At 44.9% G+C, this 17209-nt stretch overlaps 1 protein-coding gene across 1 annotated transcript in view; it reads right to left on the bottom strand.

Moving 5' to 3' along the window:
• TNFRSF13B (TNF receptor superfamily member 13B) overlaps positions 1–7360 on the bottom strand; it is a 33988-nt gene extending 26628 nt beyond the window's left edge. The window contains exon 1 of the mRNA XM_041770069.1: positions 7294–7360. The gene's annotated coding sequence lies outside the window, so the exon portion shown is untranslated. The remainder of the gene's footprint in view (positions 1–7293) is intronic.
• Positions 7361–17209: the final 9849 nt, after the last annotated feature.

Raw genomic sequence — 17209 nt, 5'->3', positions numbered from 1 at the left:
AGAACAAAACTGTAGAGTTTTACATGTGTGGGCAAACTGATTAGCTGGCAGCAAAGAGTGCAGTCTATCCTTGAATACCTGGGTTGGCTAAGGGGATCCAAAAGAATTTCCTTTATTGATGGATTCTCTGGAAACCCTGGCGGCATCAGAGTGGGCAGATGTGCCAGGCTGTCTGGGCACACTGCTGGTCCTGCCACATCCACTGTGGGTCAGCCTCATTGTCTGCATCAGAGTCATTCATAGTTTCCACTGGTCTAACTAAGCATGGTGCTCTGTGAGACTGGGTGGAGGGGAGGTTGTGTGTATACAGAGGGTGATATAAGAACTGAGTTCTCGTCTTAGAAAGTGGGAAGTTAATTCATAATGTATAAAATTGAAACGTCCAGAACTAGCAGTGTATGTCTGCTAGTATTATATTTTGAGACTCTTCGAGAGTGAGCCCAGTGAAGCCATCAGGCAGCCATGGCTGGGAACCACTGGACTGTATATCCTGGGCCTAGTGCTTCCTAGCTGTGTGACGTTGGGTAGAACTTCATCTCCTTGAAACCCAGTGTCCTCATCTGTAAAATAGGAATGTTATTGCTTACTTCATAAGGCCATTATGAGCATTGCATGCATGGCAAGTGCTTTGCCTGCCATAGTACTGTGCAATTAGTAAAAGGTTAACCCCCTGAGCTTTGGCTTTATTAATACTGCCACTCCTTGCAATATAGAGTAATGTGCCGGCCAAGGCCTGGATGTGGGTCAAGGGAGAATAAAAAGGGCCAATCCTGCCACAAGGGCTTAAGACAACTCCATGTCTCTCTCCATGGTGGGGAGAGGGTCCTGTCCCCATGAGAAAAGAGCAGGATGAATGAAAGCCTTGGCTCCTCCTTCTTAATCTTCACAATTTTGCCAAGAAAATCTGTCAATGTGACTTGAAAAGAAAGGACAATAAAAGCTTCAAGACAGGAGCAATTTCTCATTCAATATTTGAGTAAACACAACATGAGATGGGAATTTTGAGCTAAGCTCTCATTGGTGGGGTGTGGTCAGTAGGGGATTCCAACATAAAGAAACGAGGTGTGTGTCCTGGAAGAGGACACAGCCTGACACTTGGGGCGCCCACGGGAGAATTGGTAATGGTCATTGGTGACCTTGCTGTTATTCACATGGCAAAGAAGAAAGAGGAGGTGGAGGAATTGAGGTGGTGAGAGAAGAGGACAAGAGAGGAGGAGACAAAGAAGGAAATAAGAAGGTGGCTTTTCACTTCAGTTAATTGTATGTGATTTCCTACCAGGCTTTTTTGCAATACTAAACAGCTCTGAAACTGACCCTTGCCAGTCCCCACCCGCACCCCAAACTACCTTCCAGAGATTCTGAGGCTGGTGAGCCCATCACCCCCGTGCTGGATCTAAGTCAGAACTAAACTAGGTCCTGGGAGTACAGTCAAGTAACTTTCTCAGTTTTGTGTTTATAAGAAGGGGACAACCGTCTCTACCCATTATAACTTTTGCCTCTCATTAGGTACGTCATTTTGAAAATTGATTTGCCACAGTTCAGTGACAGAGAACAAGCGTGAGAGAACAAAAGTGCCTGTGGTGGGGAAAGCACAGCTCTGGGACACCACTGAATTCCCTTGGGAAAGGGCACGTTGGTTTTCCTTATCTGCAAAATGGAGGTTATAGGCTTTCCTCTGCAGAGAAAGTTCTCTCAAGGACATGTACATAACATACGTGTAACTGGCCTGAGACACGCCTGCCAAGTGATAGTTACGTATCTGATATAAGTGATATAAAATATAATGGATTAATTATAGTCACAGTTATAATCATTTTAGAGTAATATAAAACCATAGAATCATTTATGATGATAGAATATTATTATTAATAATAATGATAGCGTCATCAAAGCAGCTCTCCAGGACTGAGAACTGCTCCCACCATCTCAATTTGTGGCTTAAGCATCATAATTTTCTAGAAACACTTGCCCGCAGAGCTGCCTTGTCCTCTAGCCTCTCCTTCTGAGCTGTGTCACATGTGCCTTCCTGGATGACCATGTGGCCTGAGCATGTCTACCTGGAGGTATTTCTGGTTTTGTACTTTACGTTTGAGGGTGTAGCCATTCTGTCTCCTTACACTGTCTCATTCATCTCTGAATCTGGTGCCTTCCAAAATACCGGGACATAGCAGGTCTTTAATAAATGCTCGTAAATGACCTGACACATCGTTGTCCTCAGTAAAGACTTGTGGAACGAAAAGCAGTCTCCATTTTTGCACTGAGTTATAGACAGCTGGGCTGGGACATATTTAAGTTTTACTCTGCCCCCTCCTCTGCCTGCATTTCCTTCATGCAAGTAGACTCAGGGCAGAGGTGTCCTGGTGTGGGGAGAGGGGAAAGCAAAAATCCTGGCTTTTGCTTTTAATACTTAGGGGAGAGGTTTCTTGGCAGAGACAAAGTAACTGGGGCCAGAAACCAGGAAGCACAGGAAATAATTTCCCCTATATTAAAAAAAAAGACAAATAGCCCAATCAAAGAGAAAATAAAATTTCTCACACTTTCAAGTGTGAGAAAGAATAAAATTACAAGAAGTTCTAGAGAAAAAATGATCTGATATTTCTTTGTAACCTTGGAGTATGAGAGGCCTAACTGTGACCCCATATCCAAAATCTGTAAAAGATTGATAAACTACACTACAGAAAAAAAGCCTCTAAATGTGGCAAAAAATGCCTTCAAAGAAGTCTAAAGGGAAATGAAAAACGAGAACAAAACATTGCAGTTCATATCTATAAACAGAAGGGAAAAAGCCAGCTACTCAATAGAAAATTGAGCAAACACAATGAATAGACAGTTCGTAGACAGAGAAAAACATCATAAAGATGTCTGGTCTCATTCCTAAGAGATGGGTGAACTCAAACTATGTTGATACTATCTTCCCTCTAATAGACCTAAAAATCCAAAAGCTTAATAACACCTTCTATTAGCAGAGTAATGAGGAAACTGGCACTCTCATTCACTCTGGAAGGGAAGGAAATAGGGATAACCCTCGTGGAGGGCAAGCTGGCAACATTTGTCAAAATTACTGATGCATTGATCAGTGATACAGTGATTAAACCCTGAGATTTATCCCAGAGTATGAAATGATAAATTCTTTGCAGCAGTGTTTGTGATAGCAGAAGACTGGTGAAACCTCAAACGGCCATCAATAGAGGACTGATAAGTAAACTATAGTACGCTTATATATGGGACTATTGTGCATCTATAAAAAAAGAGTTAGGAAGCTCTTTATATATTTCTACGGACAGAGCTCCAAGATATATTATGTGGAAAAGCAAAAATAAAAACAAACAGGTTACATAACAGTATGGCTCATTGAGACCCTTCCTGCCTTCCTTCCCTCCCTCCTTCCTTCCTTGTTTGCAAAAAGGGGGAAATTCAAATCTATAAGTGTTATAGGCATATACACAAAGAAACACTATAAAGAAACAAGAAACAAAAAAAATGGTGTTTTAAATAAAATTCTTAGGAATAAATTTTTAAAAAGTGCAAAACTTGTACATTGAAAACTATAAAACCTTGTTAATAGAAATCTTAAAAGACCTAAGCAAATGGAGAGACATCCCATGTTCATGGATTAAAAGACTTAATATTGTTAAGATGGCACTATTCCCCAAATTTTTCTATAGAGTCAATGCAATCCTAGTAAAAAATCCCAGCTGGCTTTTCTGCAGAGTTTGACAAGCTGATCCTAAAATCATATGGAAATGTAAGAGACTCAGAAGAGCCAAAACAATCTCAAAAAAGAAAAACATAGTTGGAAGACTCACACTTTTCCATTTAAAAATTGACTATAAAGTAATAGTAAATAAGACAGTGTATTACTGGCATAAAGATAAGCATAGACAAATGGAATAGAACTCAGAGTTCACAAATAAAACCCAATATTTATAGTCAATTGATGTTCAATAAAGATACCAAGACAATTCAATGGGAGAAAGGATAGTCTTTTCAACAAATAGTGCTGAGACAACAGGATAGCCATGTGTAGAAGAAAAAATTTGGACTCCTACCTATACAAAAGTTAACTCGCAGTGATCATAGATCTAAATGTAAGAGCTAAAATGACAAATTTAGAAGAAAACAGGAATTTCTTCATGACTTGGGGTTAGGAATGACACCAAATGCATAAGTGACAACAGAGAAGATTAAGAAATTAGACTTCATCAAAATTAAATACATTTGTGTTTCACAGAATACTATCAAGAAAATAAAAGGACAATCCACAGACTGGGAAGATATATTTGCAAACCATATATATGTTAAGGGATCCAGAATACATAAAGAATGCTTATAACTGAATATTGAAAAAACAATCCAATTTAAAAATAGGTTAAGGAATTAGACATCTTCCCAAAAAGATATGTGAATGGCTAATAAGAGCATGAAAAGATGCTCAACATCATTGGTCATTAGGGAAATGCAAATTAAAAGCACACTGAGATACCTACTAAGATGGCTATAATGAAAATGAAGGATAATGACAAGTGTTTGTGAAGATGTGGAGAAATTGGAATCCTCATATGTGAAACAAGATTATCAAACGGTACAGCTACTACAGAGAACAGTTTGGTGGTTCCTCAAAATGTTAAGCATAGAATTAACATAAAACCCAGAAATTCCACTCCCAAGAGAAATGAAAACATGTCCATCCAAATGCTTGACGGATATTCATGGCACCATCATTCATAATAGCCCCAAAGTAGAAACAACACAAATGTCCATCAACTGATGAATGAATATATAAAATGTGCTATACCCATTAAATGGAATATTATTTGGCCATAAAAATGAGCAAAGTGCTGATAGATGCTACAACATGAAAGAACCTTAAAAACATCATGCTAAGAGGAAGAAGGTAGTTTGCAAAACACCGCATTTGATTTTTATAAAATTGTCCAAAGCAGGCAAATCTAGAGGCGCGTGGGTGGCCCAGTCAATTGGGTGGCTGACTCTTGATTTCAGCTCATGATCTCAGGGTCCTGGGCCCAAGCCCTGCATGGAGCTCCATGTTCAGCAGGGAATCTGCTTGGGATTCTCCTCCCTCTCACTCTGCCCCTCCCTCCACATTAAAAAAAAACAAAAACACAGAAAGATCTTTAGAGATAGAAAGCAGATAGATTAGTGTTAGCTTAAGGCCAGGGGTAGGGGGAATGAAGTGTGTGGAAATGTTCTAAAATTAGATCATAGCGATGATTGCACAACTCTGTAAATATACTAAATGTGACATTGACGTGTACACTTTTATGACACGTAAGTTGTATGTCAGCAAATCTGTTTATTCCCAGAGAGGCAGGAACTGAGCAGGTAAAGGACACTGAGGGAAGGAAGATTTCATATTATATACCTTTTTATATTTTCTGGGCTTCCAATGTAGACATGGAGAGCTGCCAAGACATTAATGATCGGAAGCCACCAAGCCGTGGGATCTGATGGGACACAGTTCCCAACTGGCCTGATGGCAGACACCCAACGGACCAGAGGGCGCCGTATCTGCTCCCCACTCCTCCACCACCATCTGCATCTACATAAAATTCCAGAATCATCGTCCAGCCCCAAAGAGGGGCAGGAAAATCCTAAGACTGACACTTGCGAGGCAGAATGGAAGCTTGAGAAAGTTCTGTTGCCATGTAGGGAAGAAGGGAAGAAATCCTCTTGCACACCTGCTTTTGTGGACCAGGCTCACACCCCCCACCTCCTGCACCCTGCACCCTGACCCGACAGCAGCCAGGAGGGATGACTGTGGGGCCTCTGCCTGTGAGTCCTCATGCACTTGGCTTAATAGTTTCCATACCAAGAAGGACCTCTGTGGTCAACTTAGTTGGAAAAAATGCCAGATTAAAGAAAGTCAAAGCTCTTTTAACTGTAGTCCCTCTCTCAACCTTTGATTCCTCAAGAGGGGTTCTGGCAGGGGGCAAAGCCCTTTTGAGGTTTTGGGAGACACCTGGTGGGGCAGAGGCTCCTCTTCATTGTAGAGCCGAGGAAACAGCCTGGCGAGGTGCAGAACCCTCCCAAGGTCACCCAGTGAGCCCGTGAACACTGGGAGCTAGGACTCTAGGCCAAGGCTGATTCTGCTCTACTCGGCAGCCACGCTCGGTGCCCAGTCACAGTTCCGACCGAGTCCCGGCCTGTGGTCCTGGGGACCTGGGCAGTTTCACCCTGAGTCAAGGTGGCCTCTGGTCTTGACTCTGAGCCCTTAGCTGGGGATATGTCTGGGGCCATGGTCACTGGATGAAGAAAGGAATCAGAGAAAAGATACACTCCCTGCCTGACTCGTGGGGGACAGAGCAGCAGCCGGCAATGTGGGATCCCGGGCTGGGCCACCCAGGGCCCTGACAGCCCCTCTCATGTTTAGCCTTGGGTCCCCTCTGCACAGTGATGGACTTGGACTCATCTACTCCAGCAACCTGAGCTTCCTGGATTGTGCCTTCAAACAAATCTTTAAAATTCTCATAATAATTCTACAGGCTAAGTAATCCAGGGTCTTCAATAAATAAATAGCAGGGGGAAGAAAGGAGAGCAAATGGGGACTATTCTAGATTAACACATGTAATCAAAGGTATAACGTGGGTTGTGTTCAGATCCTGATTTGATCAAATCAGTTGGAAGACATTGATAAGACAGTTTGAAAGTCTTGACACTGACTGCTTATTGGTAATACTAGGGGATCATTCTTTTTTGAGTTGGTCAGGGCATGATGGTTAATTTTTTGGCCTTTAAAGAGTTTTTTTAGAGATTAATGCTAAGGTACCCACGAATCAAACAATATGAAATTGGTTATTAGCTCTAAACTGATCCAGTGGGGCTGGAGGGAGAACATGGCAAGCACGAAAAATGTAAGGCCGGCCCTGTGTCGATAATTGCCAAAGCTGGGAGATGTATGCAGAAAGTGCATTAAACTCTCCTCTCTGCTTTGGCATTGACTTCAAAATAAAATACTTTTAAACACTTGGACCAACGTGGCTCAGGTGCCCTGACCAGCTTAGGATTGGGGTTGGGGTTGTCTCAGACGGGACTCCCATCTATGTGCTGACCCTCCGTCCTCCCAGCTCCTCTCCTAGAATGAGAGGTACAGATCCCCCAAAGCTCCCAGACTTGGGGCTCTCCACGTGCAGAGGCTTGGGGTGACCCCCAGACTGATCGAGCTTGCCCGTCTGCTGTGGGTGCTGTGCCCATCAAACCCCATCGAAGCTTGTGCCCTGGCCAAGCCCTCCTCGCCCCCACTCACCCCCACTGGCTGCCTCCCCGACTACTCACTCTACTCCTCCTGGCCCGTCCGAGTCCGGCTGCCTCGCCTGCTCTGGCCCAAGCCACGCATTACTCAGGACGTTTATTATTAGCCTTAGATTTGATTAGTGCCTGAGCTGCACTTCCTGGGTTTTCCCCCCCCAACCTGTAGGATGTAAATCAGCGGCACCCCCACCCGCCCCTGCACCTGCGTGTTAGGAGCCGAGGTGGGCGGCCTGTGCCTACTCCGGAGTCCCCACCGGTGCTGTCTGCAGAGCCCCCACCGCACACCACCCGTCAGCGCCCACAGAGCAAGGGAAAGGTTGGACTGGCTTTGGGATGAGATGAAAACTGGTATGACCCCAATCTGGCCCCAACCCACCCTTTGGATGTGTCACACGCTCCAGGCTGCAGCCAGAGTGACCCAGGTCTCCAGCCTCCAGACAAGAGGCTTCCCAGGCCCTTCCCTCTTCTTGACAACCACTTCCTATTTCATTGCTCGGTCATCTCTTCTTGATCTGCCTTCAGGCTCAGCCGAGGGGCCACCTCCTCCAGGAAGCTGTCCCTGACTGTCCCAGACGAGGTTAAATGCCCATTCTCTGTGTTTCCTAAGCCCTATCAAAGTACTCGAGAGGCTGACATCAGAGCAGGACACCCTGGATTTGAATCTCAGCTTGGCCTCTGTGCCTCCATTTTCTCTTCTCATGAGTAAGTATAACGATAATACCCGCTCACAGTTAGCAGAAGGAAAGGAGAATGAAAGGAGTTACCCAGTTAAATCCTTAGCAGAAGTTATTGGCACATAGTAAATTCTCAATAAGCGATGAGGATCAGCGCCATAGCCCCCTTCCCACTATGGGAACTTATTTTCCATGCCTTCCCAACTCCCCTGAAACCTCCACAGGATTAAGACTGGATTGAGACAGATTTAGAAGCCCACGGCATTGAGGAAGGAAACCTTGAGGGATCGGGTAGGTGGAGGGGAAGTGGGATGACATCCAGGGAGGAGTTAGGGCAGGAGTGAGGGTGGAAAGGAGGGGAACAAAAGGCTGACCCGGATGATAGTGAGCACAAATGGAGAGGAAATAGGGCTGGTAACCTAAAAACTGCTCAATCTCATGATCAAAGAGACACAACTTAAACAATGAAAAACGGATTTTCATCCACCAGGTTGGCACAATCTTCGAACTTGATAACAGGGAGATCTGGGGGGTACCTAGGGAGATGCGATCTCTCGCCCTGCCAGAGGGAGGCTGTTGTTACTACCATTTTGGAGGGCAACCTGCCGGGTGCATTAAACTGTACAACATACACCTAACTCACAACCCTGACATTCTTCCCCGTGTGCCACAGGTGCACAAGGATGTTCGCAGAGGCGTGGTTAATAATAGGGAGCATCTGGAAGCAACGTCCATGTCGATCCAGCGGAGGATGGCTGAGTGAGGTACACAGGTCACAACCAGGAATATTATGCAAAGGTTACAAAGAAGGGACTGGATCTGTAAGCAGTGACATGGAATGACTGTCAAGACAAACCATGATACCTACAGTAAGATACCTTTTAGTAAAATAAAATCACAAATCGCATTTTCAGTGGCACCATACATCCGAACGTGATGCAGACAGACGACATCTGACAAGATGAGTATGGTGACGATGGTTGCCTCTGGGTAGGACAAGAGGGGACCAGATTTGGGGGTGATGGTCAAGAGCGACTTTAGCCCTACTTGTAATTTCTTAATGTTTACACAGAGAAGGTACGTCTGTATTACTTGTGCCAACAGCTAGGCAGGCGGGGTGGATTTGAGAGCCAGAGGCAATCATGGGTTCTGTTGCCAGGAACTTTCTGCCTGTGGAATCAGGGCAAGCCAAGAGTCACTGTTGGATGCCTTCAGTGCGCCCTCCCCCTTATCTTCTTCCCCGGAGCTGGGGCTCTCAGCACCTCACAGAGCAGCTGGCTCACCGGGGGTTAGTTCTGACCGTTGGAAAGCTGTCTCCATCTATTGAGCGGACTGTACCTTCCAGAAGCAGACCTGCTGGACTGACTGCTGATCTTTGGAACCACACACATTGCCTTGCTCAATGAGATAGCACTTTTGAGTTTTAAAGCCAACAAAACAAAAGCTACACGTGAAACAAAAGTCAAACAGAATCAGATCTGACTCTTGGTGAGGCCAAGAATGGGATGGCAGGGTTTCCTAATGTCTCATTGCTGATCACAGTTTGCTAATGCTTTTGCTCGAACAGTCTTTACAGATAATGGATCTTATTTGCTTTCTATTTTCTTCATTTAAAAGTGCAATTTACATGCAGTGAAATGCAAGAATTTTAAGTGTGCAGGTCAGTGAATAGTTTACAGGTGTGCATACCCAGGTAATGCTACCCAGATCAAGACTGAGAACACTTGGAGCCCAGAAGCCCCCCTCCCTGCCCCTCCGAGCAGCCACCACATCACCCCAGAATCGCCCTCATTCTGACCTCTGTCCCCACAGATTCATTTTGTCTGTTCCTGACTGTATAAACAGGAACCTACAGATGGGATTATCCGCTTCTTTCTTCTGGCTCCTTTCCGTTGTTATTAGATTTTATTAAACCAGACAGAGCAAAGCTGTGGGACATTTTGGGGCGGGGGGACTTGCTTAGCCTCTGCGAGCCTCATTTTCTCCTGATCAAATGGATGAACGTTAAGCTCAAACAGGACAGCCCAGACCAAAGCATATGTGATCTGTCCCCGCCAGTGCCACACAATTGCAAGGAATTTTATTATTGTGGTACTGAGCTCAAATTTCATGACCTATGAAAATAGATTCCCTTCCACCCTGGGCTCCCTCAGAACAGGTGCTGGAGGTTTCTGAACATCATTCTGAAACCAGCCCTCTCCGAGAGCTGTCTCCCCCGGGGGGGACGCGGGATTCTAATTTTAAGTCCCCACATTTAAAGGGGACAGAAGAGTTCTGGGACCCAGAGTGAAGGCACCTTGTATACCTCCAGGTTTGGGAGCTGATTCATTCAAATAGGGTCACCTAAACAGTTAAAATGAGCACGTGGTAAAGAAAAATTCAGTGTGAAAGGGAATATAGCAAAAAAGAAATTTTTCTCCCATCTAGATACTCTAGATGGCCCCTTTCCCTGTTCAAAGGCGGCAACTGTGACCAGATCTGGTTCACACGGGCTTCCGGCCAAGCCTTGACATTTACATGCATGCACACGTCGATAGATGATAGATTTTGCCCCATCCCCTCCACCCCCATACACAGTTTTTACACAATTACTTGTGCATACGGATTCAACACACTGTAAACATCTGGCTTTTTTTTCACCCAATATATTCTATCAAGCTTTATCTTTTTATTTTTTTTTAAGATTTTATTTATTTATTCATGAGACACACACACACACAGAGACAGAGAGACAGAGAGAGAGAGAGGCAGAGACAGAGGCAGAGGGAGAAGCAGGCTCCATGCAGGGAGCCCGACGTGGGACTCGATCCTGGATCTCCAGGATCAGGTCCTGGACTGCAGGCAGCACTAAACCGCTGAGCCACCCCGGCAGCCCAAACCTTATCTTTTTAAAGGAGTTCTTTAAAATGCCTGTTACAAAGAATAACAATAGTGAGCATTTACGTAGCACTCACCATGTTCCAGACACTATTTTAAACCCCTTACATATATTCATTTAATATATATTTTATCTCTGTGTCTCATCTAATGGCTTGAATTCCCTAAGTGGATTATTTGGTCAAAGGAGATGTCACATTGATCAATATTTTCTTTTTTTTTTTTTTTTTGATCAATATTTTCTTTTTATTTTTTTAAAGATTTTATTTATTTGTTCTTAGAGACAGAGAGAGAGAGAGAGAGAGAGAGAGAGAGAGAGAGAGAGAGGCAGAGACACAGGCAGAGGGAGAAGCAGGGAGCCGGACATGGGACTCAATCCCGGTTCTCCGGGATCACGCCTGGGCTGAAGGCGGTGCTAAGCCGCTGAGCGACCCGGGCTGCCCATGATCAATATTTTCCAACAGGACTGTTCCACTCTACACAAGCACGGCGGCGATATTTTGGGCCTGAGAACTCCTGCCCATGCAGTGTCGTGGTCTCTCTGAGGCAGTGGGGATTTGTCTGGTGAGCAGCACCCTGGCACCTGCCAACCCCCCACCCCAGGCCCTTTTGAGGCCATGCTGTGGAACCTTCTCTGAGAGTCCTAGAGGTAAGACAAAAGCAAGAGTATCCAAAAAAGGGCATTTCTTAGAAATGCAGTGAAAGCCCTGATTTTCATGATTGCAATTTACATATGCGACTCAGATGTGAATTTCCTACGTTGCTAAAGTACCCACTCCCTCCCTCGATTTGTGTTAGTTTCTCAGAAATTCTAAATACTTTAGCAAAACCCACTTCAAAGAAGCAAACAGCAGTTTCTATAGCAAGAGCCGCAAACTTCTGTGGGAGATCTAGTTTCTCTGTCCATTAAAAAAAATCCCCTCAAAATTCTTTATTATAAAAAATTCAAAACTCAGAGAAAGGTTAAAAGTAACAGAGAACAAATACCCACGGACCCTCCAGTGACATTTGACAAGTGTTCACATTGGTGTCTGTCTACAGTCCACTTTCCTGCTGAGACACCCGAAAGCATTTGCAGAAGGTGTAACATTCACTCCTCAGAGCTCCAGCAGACATCTCCTAACACACAGACCTTCTCTTCCCTACACTTAGCATTTCTACACCTAAGAAAATCAATAATAATTTGAAACCCCATCCAATATCTAGTCCATACTTAGATTTCCCAGATGTTGTCCAAAGATTTTCTTGGCTGCTTCTTTTGAACCAGAATCCAGCCGAGGGTCACATGTGGCATGTCATTATTATGTCTGTGTAGTCATTTTTGGGGGTCTAGAATAGTCCTTTCTCTTTTGCTCTTTGTTTTCTTTTATCTTCTTTTTCTTTCTTTGGTTGACATGGACTCAGCCTCTGTCTTATACAATGTCCCACATCCACATCTCTCATGGCTTGTCCCCTGTGCTTTAACATGTTCCTCTAGCCCCCTGGAAGCAGAATGATAGGTCTGCACACTTGCTTGGATTTGGGCTCCAAGGAGGGAGGAGACATTCCAGGCGATGGGGTAGATAGATGTAGATTCTCAGCTAGTGGTGCCTGGTGTCAACGATCCCCCACGTGGTGATGCCCAACTGGAACCGCCTATTAAGGTGGTGACACCAGATGTCTCCATGTAGAGGCACCCTGCCCCCTTTACAACGAGTGTCACCCGCAGGTGGTACTCTGACACCTTGCACATCCTGCTCCCCAACCACCATTCACTGACGGTCCTTGTGTGAAACAACTATAACACTTGAAATGTGGTGACTTTCTACATCTATCATTCCTTCTACATTTCTCAGCCAGGGGTTTCTGTGATGGATGTTCTTTTTATTTCTTTTGTTTAAAAATATACAGAATATACCTATAAATAAGATAACAAAACCCATATTTCTACCACCTAGATTTACATGTTAACAGGTTGGCATGCTCATCTTCAGAATTTTCTTTTAAGAAAGAAGACAGTGGGGTGCCTGAGTTGCTCCGTTGGTTGGACGTCTGCCTTTGGCTCAAGTCATGATTCAAGTCATGATCCCGGGGTCCTGGGGTCGAGCCTCCCTGTTCAGCGGGGAGTCTGCTTCTCCCTCTGCCTCGGATCCTTCCCCTGCCTTATGCTCTCTCTCTCAAATGAATAAATAAAATCTGAAAGAAAGACGAAAGAAAGAAAGAAAGAAAGAAAGAAAGAAAGAAAGAAAGAAAGAAAGAAGAAAGAAAACATTACAGCTCTGAAATCCCCTCACCCCTTTACCCCTATTCCTTCCCTCTCCAGCTGGAACCACCATTGTAGGTTTGGCTCTATCTTCCAGGCTTGCTTTGTAAGTATATGTTTATCTACCAATAATTCAGTATACATCACTATTTTGCATGAGCGATTTAAAGGTTTTTTATATAGATGGTATTCTGTATATCTCATTATGGATTTTCCTGCTTTCACCCGACATTGTTTGAGATTGACTCATATTAATTTGTACACAGCTAGTTCATACTTTTACCCATTGTCTGGTATTCCACATTTCTGGCCCTCCTCGGCTGAGGAGAATTCGGGTTGTTTCTGACTCCTTGCTGTTATGAGCAGTGCCGTCCTGGGCAGACCTGCACATGCTTCTTTATGCAAATGTGAAAGTCTCTCTAGGGAGGATGTTCTCAAAGCAGACCTCTGAATTGTGGGGTGCACACTTTGCCGATTTTAGTGGATATGGCCAAACTGGCCACGCTAAGACTCATTCCCACTGGCAGTGGATGACTAGCCCCATGCCCCCAACTCTTTATCTACACAGGCTAGTATCAGACTGTTTCATCTAGTATCAGATATTTTGGTGATCTAATAGGAACAGGTTGGCGTCTTGTTACTTTAATTTGCATTTCCTGATTACTAGTGAGGCTGTGCACAGATGTTTACTGACCAGTGGGAGAAGGAGCTGCTGCCTACCTGAATGCTTGCAGTCACTCACTGGGAAGGAAGGAACGTGACTACAAGAGGTGGAGGCGATGCACTGCTCTGAGCATCTGAGCTGCTAGCAAATACTCACTCTCCCAGAGACAGCTGGTGCCCCTGAAGCCCACCCTAAACCAGGGAGGTGCTATATTAGCTAACAATCAGGTGGATATCATTGGGAGACTGTATTCTCAATCCATAATGTCCCTATATTTGTATTGATAATCCTTGTCATCAGGCACCTGCGTGGCTCAATGGTCGAATGTCTGCCTTTGGCTCAAGTCGTGATCCCGGGGTCCTGGGATCGAGTCCTGCCTTGGGCTCCCCACTGGGAACCTGCTTCTCCCTCTGCCTAGGTCTCTACCTCTGTTTCTCATGAATAAATAAGTAAAATCTTTTTAAAAAAATGGTCCTTGTCACTGATTACTGGCATGTACAAGGCGCTTCACAGATTCTATTTAATCCTCTCAGAAATATATTTATGTATTATTATTATTATCATCATTCCTAGTTTACTGAAGAGGAGACTGAGGGTCAGAGAGGCAAATGATTTGCCTAAGGTCATAAAGCTGGTAAGGGATCTGCTTGCAGTACCCAAACCCTTCCCTCTATACAGCATTGCCTCCCAGGCTCACATAGTACCCAGATAGAATAAAAGATGACTTCTTGCTAAAAGAGGAAAGGTTCTGCTGGTCCTGCTCCTCCCCTTGGCTCTGAGCAGAGACATTTTTTTGTTAACCAAAAAGTGCAGCCTTGCAAATAGCTCCCAGCGCACTGACCCAGGTTCTAGATCAGGAGACAGAGGAGGCAGCTGCAAGTACTTCTTGCTGCAGCTCAGGAAGAGGAGGTGAGTCACTGATCTCTGAATCTTTTACAGCTTGGGGATTGGTTGGAGCCAGGGCGGGTGGGGAATGGAGCTACGACACTTGACAATGGGGAAACTTTAGTATCTTAAGTTTGGAAGCAAAAAGAAGCTCTCCGTCTCCCCTCCAAACCCGCTGTTGTCCATGTGATGCTGAGCAGAGGTATTTACAAATTTCTCCATTGTCATCTGGACTCTAGAATAGAGAAGTATCTTATAGACATCAGTTCCAGCCTGCCCATTTTAATACAGTTCTTTGAGTTTTTTAAAAGATTTTATTTATTTATTTGACAGAGAGAGAGAGAGAGAGAGAGAGAATGAATGCACAAGCAGGGGGAGTGGCAGGCAGAGGCAGAGAAAGAAGCAATCTCCCCAGCAGAGAGCCCAATGTGGGGCTTGATCCCAGGACCCTGGAATTATGCCCAAGCCAAAGGCAGATGCTTCACCAACTGAGCCCCCCAGGCACCCCCCAGCCTGCCCATTTTATAGATGGCAAAGTTGAGACATTGAAATCTCCAGGCTCTGGGCTGCTTGAGGGCCCCAAGGTATGTAACTTGTCTTCAGAGTCCAGCAAAGTATTCAACATACAATATACCTTTCACAAGTATTTGTTGAGTGAATATATGAATGAAGGAGAATGTTGGAAATGAAAAACAAGATTTTGGTTCCTTTGGATTCTGCTGGGTGGTGATCAATTTAAGGAAGGAAAATCGGTGAACCAGGTCATTCGTGAGAAGATGAGACCAGGCCCCGCAGGGAGGCGGTGGTGACTCAGCTAGCACTCACAGACACAGTCCACTGATTCACAGACGTCCCGGGGGTGCGGCTAGAAGAACAGAGCCAAGACCAGAATGTGCACGAGGCCCCCACTACCTAGCTCCACTGCCTGCTCTCCTTTTCCACCTCTCTCCCCGGCTCACTCCCAGAGCCCAGCCAGACCCACTCCCACCTCAGGGCCTTTGCACCTGCCATTCTCCTGGCAGGGATGCTCAGCTGCGGCTCTTTGTGGAACTGAGTTTTAGCTCCAAAAGGACCTCCTCGGAGAGGTACTCCTGACCACCCTAGCCAGAGTTCTCAACCCAACCACTTCAATCTGGTTTATTTTCTTCTGAACATTTATATCTGCTTAGAATAAGCTAGGTTGTTCGTGGGCTTAGCGGCAGGTCATCAGCTCCCCCACTAACTGGAATGTTCAGCTCCAGCAGGCCAGGTGGCTTCATCTTGACATCAGCATGTCCTTGGTGCCTAGAGCTGTGTCTGGCACGTGAAAGGCACCCATCAATGAGAAAGGGAAGGGGATGAGCTGCTAACTTCTGGGCTGAGGTCTCTGGCATCCCTTATCTGTAAACAGTAGGTGACAAGCTGGAAAAGGGGCTCGGGCCCCTTATTTTTTTTTTTAAGATTTATCTATTTATTCCTGAGACACACACACACACACACACACACACACAGAGGCAGAGACATAGGTAGAGGGAGAAGCAGGCTCCCTGCAGGGAGCCCAATGTGGGACTCGATCCCAGAACTCCAGGATCACACCCTGAGCTGAAGGCAGTGCTAAACCACTGAGCCACCCGGGGCTGCCCACACTACTTTCTTATGATTGATTGATTGATTTAGGGCATGAGCAGGGAGGGGGGAAAGGAAGAGGGAGAGAGAATACCAAGCAGACTCTGTGCTGAGTGTGGAGCCTGATGTGGGGCTTGATCTCCAGACCCTGCAATCATGACCTGAGCTGAAATCAAGAGTCAGACACTTAACCAACTGAGCCACCCAGGCACCCCCTCTCCTCTTCTTCTTAAACTCTAATTTCACATACGTTAGGTCTTTTATACCATGTCCCATTTTTCTTTTATGCTCTTTTGTCTTTACAATCTGGATATTTTCCTGTGACCTACCTTCCAGTTCCTTACATTTCTCTCCAACTCTATCTAATCAGGTATTAAACTTATCTTCTGAGTTCTTAATTTCAGTAACTGAACATTTCAGGTCCACAATTTCCCTTTGATTCCCTTCTCTTCTTTCCTTCCTTCCCCTTTGGTTGATTTTCTTCCAACCTTTTTTTAAAAAAAAAACAATACATTTTATATTTTAGAGCCACATTTAGGTTCACAACAAAACTGAGCAGAAAGTACAGAAAGTTCACATTTGCCCTTACTCTACCTCCCATGAACACGTAGCCTCCTCGAGGTGGAACATTTGTTACAGTCACCAACTTACATTGAAATATCATCATCACCCAAAGCCCACAGTTTACATTAGGGCTCACTCCTAATGATGTGTATTCTACGGGATTTGAAAAATGTTTAATGGTATGGATCCACTAGAGTGCCACCCAGAATAGTTTCACTGCCCTGAAAATCTTCTGTTCTCTGCCTCTTCATGCCTCCCTGCCTCCCAGACTCCTGGCAACCACTGATCTTTGTACTGTCTCCCTAGTTTTGCCTTTCCCAAAATGTCATAAGGTTGTATCATACAGTACATAGCCTTTTCAGATTGGCTTCCTCCATTCTCCCTCTGCCTGTGTCTCTGCCTCTCTCTCTCTCTGTGACTATCATAAAT

Source organism: Vulpes lagopus, chromosome 10 (assembly GCF_018345385.1).
Source record: "Vulpes lagopus strain Blue_001 chromosome 10, ASM1834538v1, whole genome shotgun sequence".
Taxonomy (NCBI): Eukaryota; Metazoa; Chordata; class Mammalia; order Carnivora; family Canidae; genus Vulpes; species Vulpes lagopus.
The sequence above is the reverse complement of the archived record's forward strand: the minus strand, read 5'-3'. Positions and strand labels throughout refer to the sequence as shown.